Raw genomic sequence first — 17,336 nt, 5'->3', positions numbered from 1 at the left:
AGGCTGGTAAACAGGCCTCTCCAAAACCCAGTGGCGAGGTTGGTTTCGCCACACATCTCCCCCTCCCAGGGAAGACTAACTAGATAACTGACCTCACGGTCAGTACCTGAGTTAGTCTGACAGTCCAACCATAACCCAATACTGGACCTGTTGAATCTTGGGGCCTGGCTCTGTTCTGTATGTCCCCAGATGTTGAGTGGGCATCTGCTACTCCTTGCTTCCTTGTGGTTCTCCAGCTTGGAGCTGTAGGCACTTGGTGGGCAGAGGCCGACTGCGCTCTGCCAAGATGCCAGCTCTTCCGCTGGGGATGCCTGTGGGAAGTCAGTCTCTGGACAAGAGGATAGGGGAGGGCAGAGGCCGACTGCGCTCTGCCCAGAAGCCAGCTCTTCCGCTGGGGTAGCCTGTGGGAAGTCCGGCTCTGGAGAAGATGATAGGGGAGGGCAGAGGCCAACTGCGCTCTGCCCAGATGCCAGCTCTTCCGCTGGGGTAGCCGGTGGGGAGTCAGCCTCTGAACAAGAGGATAGGGGAGGGCAGAGGCCGACTGCGCTCTGCCCAGAAGCCAGCTCTTCCGCTGGGGTAGCCTGTGGGAAGTCCGGCTCTGGAGAAGATGATAGGGGAGGGCAGAGGCCAACTGCGCTCTGCCCAGATGCCAGCGCTTCCGCTGGGGTAGCCTGTGGAAAGTCAGCCTCTGGACAAGAGGATAGGGGAGGGCAGAGGCCGACTGCGCTCTGCCCTGATGCCAGCTCTTCTGCTGGGGTGAGGGGGGTACAAGCCAGTCCTGTAACAAGGGGGTTGGTGGAGCAGAGGCTAGCGGCTCTCTTCCCTGATGCCAGCTCTTCCACTGGGAAGGGATCAGTGGGTATTGCAGGCTCATCCCCTGCCCCCAGAACTCGGTTGGAGAGATCAGTGGGTATCGCAGGCTCATCCCCTGCCCCCAGAACTCGGTTGGGAAGTAGCTGGGAAGGGGAGGGCTTGCTTACCTTCTCCTCCTGGTATCCCTGCGGAGATGGCTGGAGATCTGGACCAACCGTCCAGCATCCCTGTAGGACTGGCACCGAACCCGCGGTCTCATCTGCGCCCGTGTAGAGGGGTTTGTGTTCGCCTTTTCCCGGTATCTCTGGCTGCTGTTGGAAGGTGAGGCCGGTTGCCTCTCCTCCCCAGGACTCTGGTTGCTGTAGGGCAGAGGGACCCCGCATCTCCTCCCCCTGGAACTCAGGTTGCCGCTGGGGAGACAGACCGGTTGTCTCCTCTCCCTGTGATATGCACTGCCGCTGGAGATCTGGGCAGGCGGCCCAGCATCCTTGTAGGGCCGGTAGAGAGACCTCGGTCCCATCTCCACCTGCCATCTGTGGGTCCTCCCAGGACCAGTCTGTGAGGTCCCTCAACATTTGCGAGTAAGGACCACCTGGGTCCACACCTGGCAACTCCGGCTGCTGCTGAGGGTCTGGGCCAGCTGCCCAGCATCCCGGTGGAGAGCCCTCGGTCCCGTCTCCACCTGCCTGTTGTGGTTCCTCACAGGACCAGTCTATGAGGTCCCCTACCTCTGTAGCTGGTACTGAAGCAGGGGATACTTCAGTCGGGTCTCCCCAGCTGTAGGGTTGTAGGTCTGGGACTGCCACCCAGCTCTCTGGCAGTGTATATTGGGACCGAATTGAGCTGAAGAGGTATTGGTAGTCCTGCTCCAGCTCCCACTCCTTTATCACTAGAGATGCCAGGTCTTGTCTCACCTCTCTCACTGTAGCCCAATCATAGCCTCCCTGTAGTCATAAATATCCCAGAACCGGGACTCTCCAGCATCTCCGAACTCCGGTTCTGCGAAGGCCTCAAACAACAGGCCAGGGCCATCATAATCTTCACCCTCGGGTCTGTCGTGCTCAGCCATCCAGGGGGAGTGCCGAATCACATACCACCAGAGTGCCTGGTAGGCGTTGTCTAGCCAAAGCTCCTTCCATACCAGGCTCTCCAGTTCTGTCACCCACTCATTCAGGGGCTTCTCTCCCAGAAGGGGCATTCGCAGGGCCACTCGCATCCGCAACTGCTGCTCCTCACTGGTGAGACACTCGCCCCGCCGACGCTGTACATCTTCCAGGGCCTCGTGCCAGACGCCTTTCCGGACTGCATCCCTCCAGTCCGGGTCATCCTCCTCCTCGTAGTGGAACGCTGTTCGAAGACTAACCGATTCCATCCTGCTGTCGCCAGGGGCGCTGTACGGATACTAGCGTTGCCCTCAATATACTCCACGAACAGTGTCTCCGAGCTGCTTCTCCTAACACTAGGATGCCATCCCACTGCTTGCCACCAATGTAACGGATCACCTGGCACCCCGACTGAGTACCTCCGTTGCTGGATGCTCCTAGCGTTTTCCTGAGGTCTCCAAGCACTCTGGCAGACACCACCATCACTGAACCGAAGAAGCAGATAAATCCTCTTCAAACATATGAATGCTGTAGACAGTGGAATAGGAAACCATACGAATAGGTTTATGCTCCTAGTAGTCAAACTGGAACAGCATACCATAAATCCTTCCCCAAGAATGAGACGACACTTCACTTTGAGGGTTAAAACAGGAACTCACTGTACTTCACGTACAGCCTCTTCTATTCACAAACCACCAACATAGTACTGCCCACAGGGTTTTGAAATACAACCAATCAATATATTACAACACATACAATGTAAGTACAGCAACCAATCGTTCACGCCCCTAGGGGACCAGAAGGGAGACTGCGACACAGGACAGATACAACACATCCCCACAATGCATCATGGTTTTCTCCTCTCTGCCCTGGAGACAACCGAGGAGCAATCCAATTATCTCTCAGGACAAAGGGAAATCGCCAATACACATGTGGAGACAACAGGACAGACATCACCATTTAAACACACAATGGGACAATGGGACAATAGAAACACACCCAGCATATTCCTCCCCTCTGTCTATCCACTCAACTATCTCCCAAGCTGACAAGTTACACTTATTATAAATTGATACAACTTTGTGAGTTTACATTGTACATACATATAACTTACATCAATTTAACCAAGATAACTTGGGGACAAACCTATCCAAAATTCACTTGAATAGGTTCAGGGGTATAAAAGTTAGTATGGGCCATAATCCTGAGGCAAGAGGCTGGTAAACAGGCCTCTCCAAAACCCAGTGGCGAGGTTGGTTTCGCCACAGTAGGAATAATAGAGGAATTTGAGATCCAGACCTTGGGCGAAGTTCAAACTTGTTTTTACTTATTGTAACTTTCATCCAAGCAAGATACAGCTTTAGTCTTAAGTCCCAGCAGGTATTGACAATGGTTGGCAGGAATTTATCTTCTGCTCTCATGTACCTGGAGCTTGCAGGAAAATTCGTCTGCTTGTTAGCTCTATACTGTGGCAGGAATTTGGCTTCTGCACTCTCTATATTCTTCTGTCTGGGGACTTCTCCTGGGTCTCTGGATCTTGACTTACAGTTATCTTTTCAGGGTATGCTTTCTTCCTGTAACTGGAGTTGTCTGCTTGCTTCATCCAGCCGAGGCTGCAGGGCTCAGGCTGGGGATGATGATCAGTATCTCAGCCGAGACAAGATCCTGGCTTGGTTCCCTATGCAGGGGGACTCCTAACATGCACACCCTACCCCTAGCAGGGGGTGGGCTACACTCCTCTAACTTCCTTCTCCACACAGGGAGTAGGTTGTGGGATTAGTCCACACCTCCACAGAGGGGGAGCTAAACTGGAATGCACTATTCCAGATTTCCAGATTAGAAACACTAAACTGAAACTAACTGCTTACCAGAACATTGCTGCCACCTGCTGGTGAAAATGGAAATTACAGCAATATACATTTAACATGGTTTAAAATGCACAGTTGTGAGGATATAATGTAAAATTACATCAGATGACAAGGTTAATGCTCTTAGGAGATTGGAAAATTTCAAGATTTGCTTCTAAACTTCTAAGCCCTCTAACGTCCCAAAAAAAGAAAATGTAATTTACAAAATGATCCAAACATGAAGTAGACATATGAAAATTTCAAATTTTTCTGTAAATTGGATATTTTTTTTTATAAATAAAAATGAAATATTTTGACTCAAATTTACCACTGTCATGAAGTCATGAAGTACAATAGGTGACAAGAAAACTATCTCGGGCCTCTTTCACACTTGCGTTGTCCGGATCCGGCGTGTACTCCACTTGCCGGAATTACACGCCGGATCCGGAAAAACGCAAGTGTACTGAAAGCATTTGAAGACGGATCCGTCTTCAAAATGCTTTCAGTGTTACTATGGCACCCAGGACGCTATTAAAGTCCTGGTTGCCATAGTAGGAGCGGGGGAGCGGTATACTTACCATCCGTGCGGCTTCCGGGGCGCTCCAGAGTGACGTCAGAGCGCCCCAGGCGCATGGATGACGTGCCGTGCGATCATGTCATCCATGCGCCTGGGGCGCCCTGACGTCACTCTGGAGCGCCCCGGGAGCCGCACGGATGGTAAGTATGCTGCTCCCCCGCTCCCCACTACACTTTACCATGGCTGCCAGGACTTTAGCGTCCTGGCAGCCATGGTAACCATTCAGAAAATGCTAAACGTCGGATCCGGCAATGCGCTGAAACGACGTTTAGCTTAAGGCCGGATCCGGATCAATGCCTTTCAATGGGCATTCATTCCAGATCCGGTCTTGCGGCAAGTCTTCAGTTTTTTTGGCCGGAGCAAAAAGCGCAGCATGCAGCGGTATTTTCTCCGGCCAAAAAACGTTCCGTTCCGGAACTGAAGACTTCCTGATGCATCCTGAACGGATTTCACTCCATTCAGGATGCATTAGGATAATCCTGATCAGGATTCTTCCGGCATAGAGCCCCGACGACGGAACTCTATGCCGGAAGACAATAACGCAGATGTGAAAGAGCCCTCAGAATGGCTGGGATAAGTAAAAGTGTTTTAAAGTTATTACCACATAAAGGCCTCATGCACACGGCCGTTGTTTTGGTCCGCATCTGAGCCGCCGTTTTGGCGGCTCGGATGAGGACTCATTCACTTCAATGGGGCCGCAAAAGATGGGGACAGCACTCCGTTGCTCCGTTCCGTGGCCCCGTAAAAAAAATAGAACATGTCCTATTCTTGTCCATTTTGCGGACAATAGGCATTTCTACAATGGGCCGCCCATTCCGTAAATTGCGGAAGGCAAACTGAACGGTCGTGTGCATATGACACATCTCAGATTTGCAAAAAATGCCCTGTTCCTTAACCCGTTTAGGACACAGCCTTATTTCACCTTAAGGACCAGGTCATTTTTTGCAAATCTGACCAGTGTCACTTTAAGTGGTGATAACTTTAAAACACTTTGATTGATCCAGGCCATTTTGAGATTGTTTTTTCGTCACATATTGTACTTCATGACACTGGTAAAATTAAGTTTAAAAAAATAAATAAAAATTATTTATAAAAAAATACCAAATTTACCAAAAATTGGTAAAAATTGCAAATTTCCAAGTTTCAATTTCTCTACTTCTATAATACATAGTAATACCTACAAAAATAGTTATTACTTTACATTCCCTATATGTCTACTTCATGTTTGGATCATTTTGGGAATGACATTTTATCTTTTGGGGATGTTACAAGGCTTAGAAGTTCAGAAGCAAATCTTGACATTTTTCTGAAATTTTCAAAAACCCACTTTTCAAGGACCAGTTCAGGTCCAAAGTCACTTTGTGAGACTTACATAATAGAAACCACCCCAATCTAGAAACGACACCCCTCAAGGTATTCAAAACTGATTTTTACAAACTTTGTTAACCCTTTAGGTGTTCCACAAGAATTAATGGAAAATAGAAATACAATTTCAAAATTTCACTTTTTTGGCAGATTTTCCATTTTAATATTTTTTTTCCAGTTACAAAGTAAGGGTTAACAGCCAAACAAAACTCAATATTTATGGCTCTGATTCTGTAGTTTACAGAAACACCCCATATGTGGTCGTAAACCGCTGTACAGGCACACGGCAGGGCGCAGAAGGAAAGGAATTCCCTACGGTTTTTGGAAGGCAGATTTAGCTGGACTGTTTTTTTGACACCATATCCCATTTGAAGCCCCCCTGATGCACCCCTAGAGTAGAAACTCCAAAAAAAGTGACCCCATTCTAGAAAATACACCCCTCAAGGTATTCAAAACTGATTTTACAAACTTTGTTAACCCTTTAGGTGTTGCATAAGATTTAATGAAAAATAGAGATACAATTTCAAAATTTCACTTTTTGGGCAGATTTTCCATTTTAATAATTTTTTTCCAGTTACAAAGCAAGGGTTAACAGCCAAACAAAACTTAATATTTATGGCTCTGATTCTGTAGTTTACAGAAACACCCCATATATGGTCGTAAACCGCTGTACGGGCACACGGCAGGGCGCAGAAGGAAAGGAATGCCATACGGTTTTTGGAAGGCAGATTTTGCTGGACTGGTTTTTTGACACCATGTCCCATTTTAAGCCTCCCTGATGCACCCCTAGAGTAGAAACTCCAAAAAAGTGACCCCATTTTAGAAATTACGGAATAGGGTGGCAGTTTTGTTGGTACTATTTTAGGGTACATATGATTTTTGGTTGCTCTATATTACACTTTTTGTGAGGCAAGGTAACAAGAAATAGCTGTTTTGGCACCGTTTATGTTTTATGTTATTTACAACATTCATCTGACAGGTTAGATCATGTGGTATTTTTATAGACCAGGTTATCACGGACGCGGCGATACCTAATATGTATACTTTTTTTTTACACAATGATTTAATTTTTGAAACAAAAAAAATCATGTTTTAGTGTTTCCATAGTCTGAGAGCCATAGTTTTTTCCGTTTTTGGGGCGATTATCTTGGGTAGGGTATGATTTTTGCGGCATGAGATGATGGTTTGATTGGCACTATTTTGGGGTGCGTGTGACTTTTTGATCGCTTGCTATTACACTTTTTGTGATGTAAGGTGACAAAAAATTGTTTATTTAGCACAGTTTTTATTTTTTATGGTGTTCATCTGAGGGGTTAGTTCATGTGATATTTTTATAGAGCAAGTTATTACGGACACGGCGATACCTAATATGTATACTTTTTCTTTTATTTATGTAAGTTTTACACAATGATTTATTTTTTGAAACATAAAATCATGTTTTAGTATTTCCATAGTCTGAGAGCCATAGTTTTGGGGAATTATCTTGGGTAGGGTATGATTTTTGTGGGATGAGATAACGGTTTGATTGGCACTATTTTGGGGTGCATATGACTTTTTGATCGCTTGCTATTACACTTTTTGTGATGTAAGGTGACAAAAAATTGTTTATTTAGCAGTTTTTATTTTTTATGGTGTTCATCTGAGGGGTTAGTTCATGTGATATTTTTATAGAGCCAGTCGTATCGGACACGGCGATACCTAATATGTATACTTTTTTTGTTTATGTAAGTTTTACACAATGATTTCATTTTTTAAACAAAAAATAGTGTTTTAGTGTCTCCACATTCTGAAAGCCATAGTTTTTTTCAGTTTTTGGGTGATTATCTTAGGTAGGGTCTCATTTTTGGCGGGATGAGGTGACGGTTATATTGGTACTATTTTGGTGGGCATACGTCTTTTTGATCGCTTGCTGTTTTACTTTTGTGATGTAAGGTGACAAAAAAATTGTTTATTTAGCAGTTTTTATTTTTTACGGTGTTCACCTGAGGGGTTAGGTCATGTGATATGTTTATAGAGCCGGTCGATACGGACACGGCGATACCTAAAATGTCTACTCTTTCCCCCCTATATTTTTAACTTTATTTAGGGAAAATTACGTTTTTGTTTATTTTTACTTTAAATTTTACATTTTTTTGCGGGAAAACTTTATTTTTTCAACTTTTTTTTTCACTTTATTTTTTGTCCCACTTTGGGACTTCAACTTTTGGGGGTCTAATCCTCTACAATGCATTCCAATACTTCTGTATTGGAATGCATTGGCTGTATGAGTAATACAGGGGGCTGGATCTCACAAGCTCGTCACCGGAAGGCAGCGCGATGCCTTCCTTAGGCATCGCGCTGCCTTCCATGCCATCGTGTCCCCCCTACAGCCGCACGGGGACCCGATGGCACCGTCGCCCGCAACATAAAAAGCCACAAACTGCAGGTCTAAATTGACACCCCCCGCGCGCATTTAGTCAAGGTGTCTGCTCAATGATTTGAGCAGGCACCCTGTTTCGATCACCGCCCGCTGGGCGGCGGTCATCGGAAATACACATGACGTACCGGTACGTCATGTGTCCTAAATTACCGGGACAACATGCCGTACCGGTACGTCATGTGTCCTTAATTACCGGGACAACATGCCGTACCGGTACGTCATGTGTCCTGAAGAGATTAAGGTGAAAAATGGCAGGGTCCTTAACCCCTTAAGGACTCAGCCCTATTTCACCTTAAGGACTTGGCCATTTTTTGCAAATCTGACCAGTGTCACTTTAAGTGCTGATAACTTTAAAACACTTTGACTTATCCAGGCCATTCTGAGATAGTTTTTTCGTCACATATTGTACTTCATGACACTGGTAAAATTAAGTCAATTTTTTTTATTTTTTTGCATAATAAAATACCTAATTTACCAAAAAATTTGAAAAATTAGCAAATTTCAAAGTTTCAGTTTCTCTACTTCTGTAATACATAGTAATACCCCCAAAAATTGTGATGACTTAACATTCCCTATATGTCTACTTCATGTTTGAATTATTTTGGGAATGATATTTTATTTTTTGGGGATGTTTACAAGGCTTAGAAGTTTAGAAGCAAATCTTGGAATTTTTTAGAAATTTACAAAAAACCCAATTTTTAGGGACCAGTTCAGGTCTGAAGTCACTTTGCGAGGCTTACATAATAGAAACCGCCCAAAAATGACCCCATTCTATAAACTACACCCCTCAAGGTATTCAAAACTGATTTTTACAAACTTCGTTAACCCTTTAGGTGTTGAACAAGAGTTATTGGCAAATGGGGATGAAATTTGAGAATTTCATTTTTTTGCCAAATTTTCAATTTTAACCAATTTTTTCCACTAACAAAGCAAGGGTTAACAGCCAAACAAGACTGTATCTTTATTGTCCTGACTCTGCCGTTTACAGAAACACCCCATATGTGGCCGTAAACTACTGTACGGCCACACAGCGGGGCGTAGAGTGAAAGGTGCGCCGTATGGTTTTTGGAAGCCAGATTTTGCTGGACTGTTTTTTTGACACCATGTCCCATTTGAAGCCCCCTGATGCACCTCTAGAGTAGAAACTCCATAAAAGTGACCCCATCTAAGAAACTACACCCCTCAAGGTATTCAAAACTGATTTTACAAACTTTGTTAACCCTTTAGGTGTTGCATAAGATTTAATGGAAAATAGAGATACAATTTCAAAATTTCACTTTTTGGGCAGATTTTCCATTTTAATTTTTTTTTTCCAGTTACAAAGCAAGGGTTAACAGCCAAACAAAACTCATTATTTATGGCCCTGATTCTGTAGTTTACAGATACACCCCATATGTGGTCGTAAACTGCTGTTCAGGCACACGGCAGGGCGCAGAAGGAAAGGAATGCCATACGGTTTTTGGAAGGCAGATTTTGCTGGACTGTTTTTTTTTGACACCATGTCCCATTTGAAGCCCCCCTGTTGCACCCCTAGAGTAGAAACTCCAAAAAAGTGACCCCATGTTAGAAAGTACGGAATAGGGTGGCAGCTTTGTTGGTACTAGTTTAGGGTACATATGATTTTTGGTTGCTCTATATTACACTTTTTGTGCGGCAAGGTACCAAGAAATAGCTTTTTTGGCATTTTTTTTTTTTTACAACATTCATCTGACAGGTTAGATCATGTGGTAATTTTATAGAGCAGGTTGTCACGGACGTGGCGATACCTAATATGTATACAATTTTTTTTATTTATGTAAGTTTTATACAATAACTTCATTTTTAAAACCAAAAAAATGTTTTAGTGTCTCCATAGTCTAAGAGCCATATTTTTTTTTAGTTTTTGGCGATTATCTTGAGTAGGGTCTCATTTTTTGCGGGATGAGATGACGGTTTGATTGGCACTATTTTGGGGTGCATATGACTTTTTGATCGCTTGCTATTACACTTTTTGTGACGTAAGATGACAAAAAATGGCTTTTTTTACACCGTTTTTATTTTTTACGATGGTCACCTGAGGGGTTAGGTCATGTGATATTTTTATAGAGCCGGTCGATACGGACGAGGCGATACCTAATATGTATACTTTATTTTTATTTATGTAAGTTTTACACAATGATTTCATTTTTGAAACAAAAAAAATCATGTTTTAGTGTTTCCATAGTCTAAGAGCCATAGTTTTTTCAGGTTTTGGGCGATTATCTTGGGTAGGGTCTCATTTTTTGCGGGATGAGATGACGGTTTGATTGGTACTATTTTGGCGTACATGCAACTTTTTTGATCACTTTTATTACCTTTTTTGGGAAGTAAGGTGGTCAAAATTTCAATTTTCTCATAGTTTTTTTTTTTTATGGCGTTCACCGTGCGGGGAAAGTAATATGACCGTTTTATAGATCAGGTCGTTACGGACGCGGCGATACCTAATATGTGTAGTGTATTTTTTTAATTTTTATTCAGTGATAAATGTATTTTTTTATCTTAACTTTTTTTTTGACCCAGACCCACTTGGTTCTTGAAGATCCAGTGGGTCTGATGTCTGTATAATACAGTACAGAACCCTATATAGGGTTCTGTACTGTATTTTACTTTCACTGAACACATCTATGATTTTAACATAGATCTATTCAGCACCTGAGCAGGCGTCCTGTTGCCATGGGAACCTTCCCCGTCTGCCACAACTTCGCAGACGGGGAAGGGTAAGCACAGGGCTGAGCGGGGGCTGTCTCCCTCTCCATCGGGGGGCTGCAAAGGCACAGCAGCCCCCCGATGGAGAGGGAGGGAGCTCCCTGACCGATGACAGTTAACCTTTTCCATACAGCGGTCCGTACGGACCGCGGTATGGAAAGGGTTAAACGGCTGACATCTGCGCAGATGTCAGCCATTTATACCAGGGTGTCAGCAATATGCTGGCACCCTGGTATAACCCACTAGAAGCCAAACAAATTTTCAAGGGGAGGCGGGCAGGGGATCGCGATCCCGCCTGCCTCCCGCAACGCCCCTACCGCCTACGACACCCCCCCCCCCCCCCCGCCGGCATAAAATCGTGCAGGGGGGGGTGAAAAATTTAGGCACTCAAAAGTTTATGATCCCCGCGGTCCCTGACAGCAAAAAGCGCAGCAAACAGCAAAAAGCGCAACAAACCACAGGTCTGAATTGACCTGCGGTTTGCTGCGATAGCCGACATCCTGTTCAAATTAACCCCTGGGGCGCCGGAATCTGCATTTAAAGTTAGGACGTACCGGTACGCCCTGAGTCCTTAACCCCTTAAGGACACAGCCCTATTTCACCTTAAGGACCAGGCCATTTTTTGCAAATCTGACCACTGTCACTTTAAGTGCTGATAACTTTAAAACGCTTTGACTTACCCAGGCCGTTCTGAGATTGTTTTTTCGTCGCATATTGTACTTCATGACACTGCTAAAATTGGGTCAAAAAAGTTAATTTTTTTGCATAAAAAAATACCATATTTACCAAAAATTTTGAAAAATTTGCAAATTTCAAAGTTTCAGTTTCTCTACTTCTGTAATACATAGTAATACCCCCAAAAATTGTGATGACTTTACATTCCCCATATGTCTACTTCATGTTTGTAGCATTTTGGGAATGATATTTTATTTTTTGGGGATGTTACAAGGCTTAGAAGTTTAGAAGCAAATTTTGAAATTTTCGGAAATCTTCAAAATCCCACTTTTTATGGACCAGTTCAGGTTTGAAGTCACTTTGTGAGGCTTACATAATAGAAACCACCCAAAAATGACCCCATTCTAGAAACTACACCCCTCAAGGTATTCAAAACTGTTTTTACAAACTTTGTTAACCCTTTAGGTCTTCCACAACACTTCATGGCAAATGGACATACATTTTTAGAATTTAGATTTTTTGGAAAATTTTCCAATATAATAAATTTTTTCCTGGAAAAAAACAAGGGTTAACTGCCAAACAAAACTCAAAATGGGTTGCCCTGATTCTGTAGTTTGCAGAAACACCCCATATGTGGTCGTAAACTACTGTTTGGCCGAACGGGAGGACATAGAAGGAGGGGAACACCATATGGGTTTTGGAAGGCAGATTTGGCAGGACTGGTTTTGTTTATACCATGTCCCATTTGAAGCCCCCTGTTGCACCCCTAGAATAGAAATTTCAAAAAAGTGACTCCATCTAAGAAAGTACACCCCTCAAGGTATTCAAAACTGGGTTTACAAACTTTGTTAACCCTTTAGGTGTTCCACAAGAGTTATTGGCAGATGGAGAAACAATTTAGAAATTTCTATTTTTTGGAAAATTTTCCAATATAATCAATTTTTTCCAGGAGTAAAACAAGGGTTAACTGCCAAACAAAACTCAAAATGGGTTGCCCTGATTCTGTAGTTTGCAAAAACACCCCATATGTGGTCGTAAACTACTGTTTGGCCGAACGGGAGGACATAGAAGGAGGGGAACACCATATGGGTTTTGGAAGGCAGATTTTGCAGGACTGGTTTTGTTTATACCATGTCCCATTTGAAGCCCCCTGTTGTACCCCTAGAATAAAAATTTCAAAAAAGTGACTCCATCTAAGAAAGTACACCCCTCAAGGTATTCAAAACTGGGTTTACAAACTTTGTTAACCCTTTAGGTGTTCCACAAGAGTTAATGGCAGATGGAGAAACAATTTAGAAATTTCTATTTTTTGGAAAATTTTCCATTTTAACCCATTTTTTCCAGCAATAAAGTAAGGGTTAACAGCCAAACAAAACTCAATATGGGTTGCCCTGATTCTGTAGTTTGCAAAAACACCCCATATGTGGTCGTAAACTACTGTTTGGCCAAACGGGAGCACGTAGAAAGAGGGGAACGCCATATGGGTTTTGGAAGGCAGATTTTGCAGGACTGGTTTTGTTTATACCATGTCCCATTTGAAGCCCCCTGTTGCACCCCTAGAATAGAAATTTCAAAAAAGTGACTCCATCTAAGAAAGTACACCCCTCAAGGTATTCAAAACTGGGTTTACAAACTTTGTTAACCCTTTAGGTGTTCCACAAGAGTTAATGGCAGATGGAGAAACAATTTAGAAATTTCTATTTTTTGGAAAATTTTCCATTTTAACCCTTACTTTATTACTGAAAAAAATGGGTTAACAGCCAAACAAAACTCAAAATGGGTTGCCCTGATTCTGTAGTTTGCAGAAACACCCCAAATGTGGTCGTAAACTACTATTTGGCTAAACGGCAGGACATAGAAGAAGGGGAACGCCATACGGTTTTTGGAAGGCAGATTTTGCTGGACTGGTTTATTTACACCATGTACCCTTTCAAGCCCCCTGATGCACCCCTAGAGTAGAAACTCCATAAAAGTGACCCCATCTAGGAAACTACGGGATAAGGTGGTTGTTGATTTGGTACTATTTTAGGGGTAAATATGATTTTTGGTTGCTCTATATTACACTTTTTTGAGGCAAGGTAACAAAAAAATTAAATTCTAAAATTTTTCTACATTTGCTATTTAGTTTTGTGGAACACCTAAAGGGTTAACAAAGTTTATAAAGTAACTTTTGAATACCTTGAGGGGTGTAGTTTCTTAGATGGGGTCACTTTTTTGGAGTTTCTAGTCTAGGCTACATCAGGGGGGGCTTCTAATGGGACATGGTGTCAAAAAAAAAAACTGTCCATCAAAATCTGCCTTCCAGAAACCATATGGAGTTCCCTTCGTTCTATGCCCTGCCGTGCGGCTATATAGCCATTTACGACCACATATGGGGTGTTTCTGCAAACTACAGAATCAGGGCCATAAATATTGAGGTTTTTTTGGCTGTTAACCCTTGCTTTATTACTGGAAAAAAAGGATTCAAATGGAAATTTTGCCCAAAAATGGGTGTTTTGGCACCGTTTTTATTTTATATTTTTAACACCGTTCATCCGAGGGGTTTGGTCAAATGTTATTTTTATAGCGACGACTTTTACGCACGCGACGATGCCCAATATGTATGGCTCTCAGACTTTGGAGACACTAAGCAGGCATCCTAAAACTGCGGCCCTCCAGATGTTGTAAAACTACAATTCCCACCATGCCCTGCTGATGGCTGTAGGTTGTCTGGGCATGCTGGGAGTTATAGTTTTACAACATCTGGAGGGCCGCAGTTTGAGGATGCCTGTACTAAAACTAATATTTTTTTGGGGAAAAAAAATTGTTTCTGTGTCTCCAAAGTCTGAGAGCCATAGTGTTTTATGTTCTCTAGGGGACTGTTGGAGATTATAAAAATTTAGTACTCCATGGAAGTGTGATACTCCCTGAAGTAATCGATAATGCAGAGGCCCGGATGATCGGGGCAAGTGTCACACTGAGTAGTGGTGTCCTTCCGTATCCCCCTCTTGTGACACACTCTGCATCTTTTTTGGGTTCGTCCCTTCTTTCCAGTATGGGGGACCACACCTGGAAAGTGTTGGCCAGGGACGATCCGGGCGCCTCCAGTTCCCGAGGTACTCCGGCCTGCTCTTTCCCGGTCCGAAAAGATCAGGTCTTTGAGGACTGCCTCATAGAATTGGAGGAATGTCCCTGTGCTGCCAGCGCTTCGGGATAGTACAAAAGAGTTGTACATGGCAACCTGCACCATGTAGACCGCAACTTTTTTGTACCATGCCCGGGTTTTGCGCATGGCATTATATGGCTTGAGGACTTGATCAGAGAGATCAACTCCTCCCATATACCGATTGTAGGCGACGATACAATCGGGCTTGAGGACCGTTGCCGTGGTACCTCGCACAGAGACTGGGGTGGTGCTGTTACCGTGGATTGTGGACAGCATAAGGACATCCCTCTTGTCCTTATACCTGACCAGCAACAGGTTTCCACTGGTAAGTGCACGGGTCTCACCCCTGGGGATAGGTACCTGGAGGGGGTGGGCAGGAAGGCCGCGTTGATTTTTCCGCACGGTCCCACAAGCGAACGTGGATCTGGCGGCAAGGGACCTGAACAAGGGAATGCTGGTATAAAAGTTGTCCACGTACAAGTGGTAACCCTTATCCAGCAGTGGGTACATAAGGTCCCACACGAGTTTCCCGGTAACACCCAGAGTGGGGGGACATTCTGGTGGTTGAATCCGGGAATCTCGCCCCTCGTACACACGAAATTTGTAAGTGTACCCTGAGGTACTCTCACAAATTTTGTATAGCTTCACGCCATACCTCGCCCGCTTTGTGGGAATGTATTGGCGGAAACTGAGTCTCCCCTTGAACGCAACGAGAGACTCATCAACCGCGACCTCCCTTCCAGGTACGTAGGCCTGCTGAAATGTGGCCCCAAAGTGATCGATGACCGGCCGTATCTTGTACAGCCGGTCATAGGCAGGATCACTTCGGGGGGGACATGCTGCATTATCGGAATAATGCAGACATTTCCGGATGGCCTCAAACCGGGAGCGTGTCATGGCCGTACTGTACAGTGGGGTCTGGTATAGGACGTCCCCACTCCAGTACAGCCTGACACTGGGTTTTTGCACTAGACCCATATGCAGCACGAGGCCCCAAAATGTCCTCATCTCGGCTGCACTGACCGGCGTCCAGCCACCGGGTCTAGCCAAAAATGAGCCCGGGTTTTGAGCGACGAACTGTTGGGCGTACAGATTCGTCTGCTCCACCATCAGATTCACCAGTGGGTTACTGAAAAAAAAACTAAAAAAGTCTATTTCAGTAAACCCCACTGTGGGAATCTGGATTCCAGGATTGCCAGCGAAATCCGGAATCTCAGGCTCAAAGTCCACTGGGGGACACCAGCTAAGTTCATCGGCAGGGGGCTCCGGTGAACTTATTTGGTGGGCCGGGAAACCAGTACGAACCCCAGGGCGGCTCGTACTAGGGTGGGCCACAGGATCCCTAGCATGTGTGGCCCCTGGCTCCGCCTGGCGGCGTCTCCGCTGCCTTGGTGGCTCATCGTCATCCGATGATGATGAGGAGGATGCGGATGACAAAAGGAACGTGGGGTCATCCTCATCCTCACTGGGGCTCTCAGAGTCGGAGGCAATCTGGGCATATGCCTCCTCGGCCGAGAACACCCGGCGGGCCATGGGTGTGTGTGTGTGCGTGTGTATGTGCGTGCGTGTAAACCTTTATTCTATGTGCGTGTGTGTGGGGGCACGGGTGTTCACGTACTAAAAGTCCAGGCAAAAAAAATGGGCAAGTGTTAGAAAAAAAAAAAAAAAAAGTTCAAACTTGCTGATCAGCGGTTCAACGCTGATCAGCGGTCGGTGGGGTGGTGGGGCGGTGGGGCGGGCGATGCGCTAACAGTGGACGGACGCTAAAAAGTGCCGGCCAGTCAGCGCACGCAGAAAAAAAAAAGTGGTGGGGGGGGGGTCTGGTGGGGGGGCTGGTGGTGAGGGGGGGGCTGGTGGTGGGGGGGGGCAAGTGGCAGGGGGGGTCTGGTAGCTGAAACTACTAACTTTTCCCTTCTATCCCTGCCTAAAGGTGCCTCTCCCTCACTGACCCTAACCTACCTGGGTGGCGATGGGTGCAGGAGGGTGATGGATGGCGATTAGGGGGACACAGGAGCTGGTGCTGGACGATGCTGCCGGGTGCTCGTGCAGAACAGGAAGAGGAGGGGAGAGAGGAGCGCAGGAAGTTTGAATCTCGCGCCTCTCTCCCCTGCACCAATCAGCACCCTGGACAGCGGCGTTCAGCACCAGGGCCAGCTCCGCCTCTGCAAATCCTCGGACTGCGATTGGTGGTGTAAAATTACGCCACCGATCGCAGTCTTTTTCCGGTTCATCGGGTCACAGGACACCCGAATGGACCGGAAACGCAGAAAACCGCAGGTCTGAATTGACCTGCGGTTTTCTGCGATCGTCGATGCGGGGGGGTCAAATGACCCCCCCCTGCGTTGTTACGGGATGCCGGCTGAATGATTTCAGCCGGCATCCCGTTCCGATTAACCCCCGCGGCGCCGGCATCGCTATTTAAAGCCATGACGTACCGGTACGTCATGTGTCCTTAAGGACTCGGGAAACATGCCGTACCGGTACGTCATGTGTCCTTAAGGGGTTAAAGGGTTACTAAGACAGGTGCCATGGCTGCCCTGCTTGAATTATTCTAGAAACAGCTAGCTTTCCTCTCCACCTCCAACTACTCCCTGAAAAACTCCATCTAAAATCTCCTCACAACTCACATTCACTAACTAAGCGAGCGTCATTCACGGCGCAGTACACA

Source organism: Bufo gargarizans, chromosome 2 (genome assembly GCF_014858855.1).
Source record: "Bufo gargarizans isolate SCDJY-AF-19 chromosome 2, ASM1485885v1, whole genome shotgun sequence".
In the NCBI taxonomy this organism is placed as follows: Eukaryota; Metazoa; Chordata; class Amphibia; order Anura; family Bufonidae; genus Bufo; species Bufo gargarizans.
Note: the sequence above shows the minus strand (reverse complement) of the source record.